The sequence below is a fragment of the Lycium barbarum genome, chromosome 1, assembly GCF_019175385.1.
Source record: "Lycium barbarum isolate Lr01 chromosome 1, ASM1917538v2, whole genome shotgun sequence".
NCBI lineage: Eukaryota > Viridiplantae > Streptophyta > Magnoliopsida > Solanales > Solanaceae > Lycium > Lycium barbarum.
Window position 1 is genome coordinate 22,001,272 of NC_083337.1, and position 8,165 is coordinate 22,009,436.

At 36.1% G+C, this 8,165-nt stretch overlaps 2 long non-coding RNA genes across 3 annotated transcripts; both read left to right on the plus strand.

Annotated features, from left to right (window-relative positions):
* Window positions 1–911: 911 nt before the first annotated feature.
* On the plus strand, window positions 912–3,400 carry LOC132633979 (uncharacterized). 2 transcript variants are annotated; one of them, XR_009579997.1, is made up of 3 exons: window positions 912–1,142; window positions 2,439–2,578; window positions 3,383–3,400. It is a non-coding gene; the product is annotated as an uncharacterized LOC132633979 (long non-coding RNA). The 2 variants fall into 2 exon arrangements; XR_009580016.1 differs by having other exon boundaries at window positions 2,439–2,783; window positions 3,383–3,398.
* Window positions 3,401–3,448: 48 nt separating this feature from the next.
* Window positions 3,449–6,562, plus strand: LOC132634082 (uncharacterized). Its single transcript, XR_009580044.1, has 5 exons — window positions 3,449–3,607; window positions 3,772–3,850; window positions 4,650–4,982; window positions 6,233–6,278; window positions 6,371–6,562. It is a non-coding gene; the product is annotated as an uncharacterized LOC132634082 (long non-coding RNA).
* The last annotated feature ends 1,603 nt before the right edge of the window (window positions 6,563–8,165 follow it).

Below are 8,165 nucleotides of genomic sequence, written 5' to 3' on the forward strand. Positions count from 1 at the left end.
AGCTCAAGACTCTTTTGACTTCAACCCTGATTCTGGCATTACCCGTGGAGGGTAAGGATTTCTTACTATATTATGATGCATCCCGTGTTAGTTTGGATACTATGTTGATGTAGGAAGGTAGAGTCATAGCCTGTGCTTCCCGTCAGTTGAAGATCCACGAGAAGAACTACCCTAACCATGGTTTAGATTTAGTAGCTGTGGTCTTCACTTTGAAGATCTGGAGGCATTACTTGAGTCGCAAGGCAGTGAGTATGGGTAGCTTAACCCGATTGGTTGCTTTTGAGAGTCCGTTATCTATGGAGGTTCAAACTCTGGCTAACAGTTTTATGCGCCTTGATATCTCAATTCTGGGTTGAGCCTTAGCTTGTGTTGAGGCAAGGTCATCCCTATTGGAGTAGATTAGGGCCCAGTAGTTTGAGATGCCCTGTTGTGTAAGATTCGTGATTAGGTTCTGAGTGGTGAGGCCAAGGAGGCCATTCTTAATAGTAAGGGGATTCTAAGGATCAATGGACGCGTGTGAGTTCCCCATATTGGTGACTTGATTCAGTTGATTTTGATCAAGGCCCAAAGTTTAAGGTACTCCATTCATCCCGGTGCCACGAAGATGTCACTACAAGAAAAAGCCTTATCTGCGACCAACATTTAGGGACGAGATCATAATCCCGTCTCTAAAAATACATGTATTGGGACGAGATTATATTTTGGTCCTTAATTTAGTACTTTATTAGGAAGGTACTAAATCTAGTCCCTAAAGAAATTAGTAACCGGTCCTAAATTATAATTGAGGGCCTTGAACGGAGAGACTGACCCCAAATCTAATACTAAAAAATTAAAAAAAACGTATGGTTTTCTCAAATTCCAGGGGCCAAACCAATTAAAAACTTTTATTTTCACAAAAAGGCAGGAGCCAAACCTAGATGTATAGTGAAACAAAAAAAATTCTAAGAATTAAAAAAACCTCTTTGTTCTCTCAAAACACAAGTCGTCGCAGATCTACCCCAAGATTTACACATCGCACCCATCGTGTACTCTGCCCTAGTTCTGCCGATCGTTGCAGAAGAGAGCTTCCCCAAGAAGTGTTGTGAAGGCCCAATCACAGCAGGTCCTTGCTAATCCTTAGAACTTCTAGGGTTGAAAAGAAGGTACGTTTTTTTACTTATTGGTCTACTTTTTTTTTCAATTTAGGTCTTGTATTATCAGTATATATTGCATACCCCTTTGGATCTTGGTGTATTTGATTGGTAAGATAAGAGTCCTGGAGTGTCATTGTCGTTTGCGATAACCCAGTTGATGTTTAAGGCTGATTAGGCCTCAGGTGTATGAATGCTAACAGAGATCTCTATCTTTTGTTATCATCATTTTAGTTTAATTAGAAATTGTCCCAATTTTTACTTATCAAAGTAGAAAGTGTATAAATAGTCCAGCAACGATTTTTACTCATAATATATTTGAAATCACCAGAATCTTTTTCTTTTTTGCTGGGGAATTTGTTATATCGATCTTATTTTGTCTCTAATGAAGTTCATTTGAAACTTTACTGAGATACCAGAATCCATTTGGCATATGTTATTGCTGTCTGTTTTGCGTTTTTATTTGTGGATTGTTTAGAAATTACTTGGTTGGGCTGCTTATCGGCAGATCGGTTGGATATTTGCGCTAAAAGATTCGGTTTAGTAGTTATCAGTTTTTAAATGTACTACTCTGCTAGCTTACCATTAAGATATTGGTTGGTTTAGTTTCAGTTTAGTGGTTTACCCTTCGGTTTATTGGTTAATCAACGCTATTCTAGAAGCTACATCCTACCTAAATTGAAAAATCAAAACATTACTGCCAGCCTCGCTTCATTTTGCATATAAATGAGAGCTTCATATACCATTGTAATTTGCACCAGCTATTTCTCAGTAATATGACCTGCTAACTGATGAAGAAATAAATTTGAACTGGAAAGATACATTGTTAGACCAACAATTATATTTACTATATTATTTTGGAATAAATTCTAGCAAAAGAAGCTTCACATGAGATCTAGTCTTTAAGGAGTAAAGAACAAATAGGAGTAACGAACATAAACCTAGATACTTGTGTATCAATTTTAATGTATACTCTTACCACTATGAAGAAAGGTTAAAATAAAATTATTTGGATAATTTTAAATAATTATTAGATCATGGTTGTTCGTATCTGTTTAATGTAAAAAACAAATGACCATCGTCCATTCTAATTTTGATCATTATTAAAACAATGGAATATTATCAGGAGTACAGCTTGTTTGTTCTGTTTTAAAATTTGTTTACAGTTGAACATTTTTGGTCAGATATAAAGCTTGTTTACTTCATTTCTCAAAACACAGTAGTCTGCATCTGATCGTAATTGTGTGCATCTTAGTATTTTTCTTATCCTTTATCTTTTCTTAAACTAATTCTTATGTAATCTCCAAGGTTATGACACCTAGTAAGCAATGGATGCCACTTGTTGATAATCAGCTCGATGAAGCCTACTTAATCGATGCAACTATGGACCTCAACCCGTAGCCATGTATTTGGCTTTACGGTTGGAGCAAAGGCGAAAGACTTGAAAGGTGACACTTCTTCGAAGGCTGAATTACAATTTTCGCTACATTCATCACGAGAGAAAACAAATTATTGAATGATGGCTTGTCATGGAAAATGAGATGAAAGAAATTAAGAAAATAAAAGAATTCTTCATTGGTCAACAATCATATGTCCCCTCTATGACATAGACCGTTTCAACTGAATGACTACTGTTTTTGTCGGCTTTACCAAGTTAGTAACAATATGCCCGACCTTTTAATTTATTTTGTGAATTTGTGTATAGTCAATTTCTATCTTAAACTAATTCTAGAAGTTACTTGACTTCACCTCTTCTGAAGGAAGGACCCCTTGCTTCACATCACTTGTTGCTTTAAGATGGAAATATCACCACTTCTAACAACACTTGCACAAACACATCATATTTATAGATATGCAGCTTGATCCTTGAGGCAGAAAATGCCTCTACCTTAAGCTTTTATGCAGCTAGAAAGTTATGATCTTAGGATTCTAATTGATATTTTGGATTGAGTAGATACATTGTCCTTTCCCCTCAGGATGCATGAACCTCAACTGAAAAGTACTTGGCATATAAATGTGCTAGTTTTAAACGTAGAGTTAGTATTATTATTTATTTTTGTGATGCTTGATCGGGATTTAAGTATATTTAGGCACGCAGATCACTAAAATATGCACTCAAATATATACACAAAATTTGTCAAGTCGATCCCACTTGCAAAAAGCCGATAAAATCTCTTTCCCCATCATTTTCTCAGCTTCTGGCATTGTCTGTTGGTGATAAATCCCATAACTATATCTTGTTTTATTGACAGGCCAGCAAAGCATAACAATATCTTGGGACTATAATATATGAGAAGTAACGAAGAACACACGTAGAAAGGTGGTCACTGGCCGGAACATTGAAATACTTAAAATGATGACTCTAACAGTAATAAGTGGTGAGCAAATCAAGTACTCAATCTTTTTGTCTTTTTCACGGCAAAGGAACAGATTGGTACATAGGAAATCCATGCAATGAAAATGAAAAGACAGCTTAGGTAATTTATAATCTTGTTCTCTGCACCAGCTTTTGTTGAGCTTGTTGACAATGCTATGGATGAGGTACACGTGTTGTGGTTTCCTGTTCCGTTATTTCCTTCTCTCTTCTCCCTTCTTCCACCACCTTAATATCTCCCTTTCTTTGGAAATATTTTTCCTTCAGGTTTGCAATGGAGCTACCTATGTCAATGTAGATGTGCTGGACAACAAGAAAGATAAGGGTAAAATGATATTAGTTGAAGGTATATATATTCATCCACTCTCCTTGTAGATTCTTTTGTTCAATTTTATGTTGTTGGTTCTCTGGATTCTTGGAGATTTTGGAGAGATTCTCCTTTATTGTTCTACAGACCATACTTGTGGATCGGATACTTGATCTATAGTTGGTAGGCGAAAAAGCTTTATTACATGCCTCACAGTTGTGCGAGACTTCTTTTTGTCTCACACTTTAGTGGACCTGATTTTTACACTTTTGGGTCCACTAAGTTGTGAGACAAAGAGAAGCATCGCACAACTAATGTTAGTTGTTGTGTGAGACATATAATAAATGTTTTCATTGGTAGGCCGCTCTTTTTTATTCGAATCTTGAGTTAATTCTTTCACAATTGGACTACAGATAATGGTGGTGGAATGACTCCAGATAAAATGCGCTCATGCATGTCTCTTGGATATTCAGAAAAAAGCAAATTACAAAATACTATTGGCCAATGTGAGTTTATATATCTGTTGCAACAGCCAAACCATCTCTGTTCTGTTATTCGGGCGTGCTAAAAAGTTTTATTGGATCAAACTGTTTTCCATATGCAACAATTGCCTTATTGTTTTGTAATGTTTTGCAAGATGGAATTGGTTTCAAAACAAGTAGTATGAGACTCGGGGCAGATGTGATCGTATTCTCGCGTTGTCAGGGAAGGGACGGGATATGGTGCTTTTATGGGCTAGTAAATATTACTTGCTAATTTCTTATATAGTTATCTTCCTGGAGACCGATTAGCATTGTAATTATAAAAGTAATGTATTGTTTTTTATTTTATTTTTTAGCGCAACACAAAGTGTTGGGATGTTGTCATATACATTTTTAAGGAGCACAGGGAAAGAAGATATTGTTGTTCCTATGATAGGACTTCCTAACTACTGCGAAGAACATATATATTCTTCTTGTTCGAAAAGTTTCAGTGAAGATAGTTACAATATGAGAGGCACATAAAGTATTAAATACGGTTTTTTGTATTTGGCAATGTGAAGATTGATTTTGTCAAGAGAGAAGGAACATGGGAGATGTTGCTTTGATCTTCAGCTGATGATTGGAAAAGAAATTCAGACATGATAGCACAATAGTCTCCATATGAAAGTGAAGAGGATCTCTTCCAGCAGGTATTTCCTATTTTCTCTTTATGTAGTTATAAAAGATGATAATAATTCACGGTAACTGAGAACTATATTCTTTTTTTCTTTTCTGGTGTGTGTTTATGCTTTTTCACATGCTCCTATTTTTCTTTTCCTCTTCATCTTGTTTAAGAACTGTTTCTCTTCTCAGAACAATAGAACAAATTGATTTTCGACTAGTCTTTATATGGATTGTAATTACAAGATACTTAAGCACCTTTTTCCCCATTGTTAGTGATTAATAGACATTCCTTTACTTCAATTCTGAATCTAATTCGTGGAGAACATTGTAGTTCAAGTTTGACTAGTAATATCTCTCGATTTTGCAAGGATGCGTATTATTTGCAGTGGAACAGCTTTTACAATTGAAGTTGGATTTAGTTAATATGGCTTGAAACGAATGGAAGACTAGACATTTTTTACAATGACATTTAGTTCATATAGGTGGTTAAGTTACCAAAATTTTAGATCAAAGATTATGGTTTCACGTAAATTAAAGAGTATTCTCTCAATTTGCATTTGAAATTAAACTTTGCATAACTTGAAGGTTGGGGCGCCATTTTGTGAGCATTGTGCTTCTATGGCTGAATTTGACATTTGCTGGAAGCTAGTAGCTGCTATATTTGTAGTTTACTTCATTTATGTTCATCCAAACAATGAACATCTAAGGTTGAACTTGTTTCTTATATCATTTTTATGAGAAATGATTAAATTCCTCAGTATTCCTTTGTTCTATATGCAATTGTTGTAATGATGATGGAAAAAGCCTTATTGAAAATAGATAAAACATGCTTCTACCAGATGGAAAAGAGTCTTATTGCTGTTAACTCTTGTTTTGTTTTTATGTTTTTCAAGTTTAATTTTTGTGGTTCCTTGTTTGGTACCAGAAAGAGCTCATAGTCTCACTTGGTTTGATATTCTCCTTGTTATACAAGAGGCCTTAGTGGAAGGTTAGAAGAATTAGTAGCTATAGTCTCAGAATGATTTTTAGCTGGGAACATTTATTAGAAAAAGAATAGCCGTGAGCTATTATTTTTCGAATTTCACCACTATAATATAGAGAAATTGAGAGAAGTCCAATAGCTTATTTCTCTTTAATGGGAAACGACGCCTTAAGTTCGATCACTTCCATTATGTTTGTCACAGTTGTTTTAGTTGTGGTTCTTTAAAATAGATATTAGGTTCTTGGTTAATGCATCCCAAAGCTTTTCTAATTAATATTTCTTATATCCCTACAGCATTGATGTTCTGGATAACACCTGATGAATTTAGACTGCGTTTGGGGTAAGCGGTTTAACCATTGCTAGTGTAAAATTTACTTATGTTACTAATAATTATTCATCGTCTTTTCAAAATTGTACTTATATGTTTTGCAGATTGAAGTTACAAGTCAAGATGCAAGTTTGGAAGATGCACAAGCTCATATTATTTTGCTAGGAATGTTATGGAAAACTCAATATCATAGTCTAGCTCGGGATATTAGCTAAGATTTTTGTTAAGGTGTTAGAGCAAATATTGAAACTAACATCATAGATCGTTAACCATTTTATTGTAATTCTCTCTCTCTCTCTCTCTCTCTAATATATATATATATATATATATATATATATATATATATATAAACTTTTTATATCTAGATTTTTCAGTAGCAATTTGATATTTATTGATAACAAATAACATTCATGTGGCATCAAGCTTTAGGGACCACTCCTGGTCAGTAAGGACTAGAAAAACAGTCCCTAAAATTAGTGTATTACTTTAAATAGGGACCAATTAAGGTGGTCGCCAAAATATTTAACGACCAGAAAAATATATAATTCCAATGATACTAATCATGTGTTTGGGACGAGATATGTAGTCTCTAAAAGTATTTAACGACCAGATTTTCTCTCCGTCGCTAAATCCCTTTAATGACCAGAGTATTGAACCCGTCGTTGTTGACCTTTAGCGGCGGAAGCTATTACGACCAGTGGCGACCAGTTTTTTCTCGTCATAATTGCTCTATTGGGACCAGATTTAGACTTTTAGGGACCAGTTTTCCCTCCCTTAAAGGCCATTTTTCTTGTAGTGTGTATCGATATTTGAGGCAACACTACTAGTGGGGAAGGATAAAGAGAGATATTGCAAATTTTGTGGCTAGGTGTGGGAATTGTTAGCAAGTCAAGTATGAGCGCCAGAGACCTGGTGGGGTGCTTTATAAGATGCATATTCCTGAGTGGAAGTGGGAGAGGATTGCCATGGATTTTGTGGTGGGTATTCCAAAAATCCTGGGCAAGTTTGACTCAGTTTGAGTTATTGTTGACCGGTTGACTAAGTTCTCTCATTTCATACTAGTTCAAGTTACTTACACTATGGAGAAGTTAGTTAGGATTTATATTCATGATACTGTGCAATTGCACGGGGTCCCTATTTCCATTGTTTCAGATCGAGGTCCCAAGATTACTTCTAATTTTTGGAAGGCATTTTAGACAGAGTTGGGTCCTCGGTTGGACCTTAATACAGCTTTTCATCCCCAGGTTGACGGTCAGTCCGAGATAACTATTCAGGTGCTCGAGGATATGTTGAGAGCATGTGTCATTGATTTTTGAGGTCATTGGCCCTAATTCTTGCCTTTAGAAGAGTTTGCATACAACAAAAGCTACCACTCGAGCATTGATAAGGCACCGTTTGAGGCCTTGTAAGGTAGAAGGTGTCGTTCTCCTATTTATTAGTTTGATGCGCTGGAGGCTCGTCCGTGGGGCAGCGATGTGCTTAGAGATTCTGTGGATAGGGTGAAACTTATTCAGGAAAAGCTTCTAGCAGCTCAGAGTCGACAGAAGATGTATGCGAAATAGAAGGTTCGGGACATAGAGTTCGGAGCGGGAGACCAGGTGCTTCTAAAGATCTCACCTCTGTAGGGTGTTATGCGATTTGGGAATAGGGACAAGTTAAGTCTGAGGTACCTTGGCCCATTTGAGGTCCTACGTAGAGTTGGAGATGTTGCTTATGAGTTGGCATTGCTACAGGGCCGGTCAGGTGTTCATCCAGTTTTCCATATGTCCATGTTAAAGAAATATCATTCTGATAGTTCATATATAGTTCATTGGGATTCTGTGTTGCTTGATGAGAATCAGGCTTATGAAGAGGAGCCTATAGTGATTCTGGATAGGTGGGTTAGAAAATTGAGGTCGA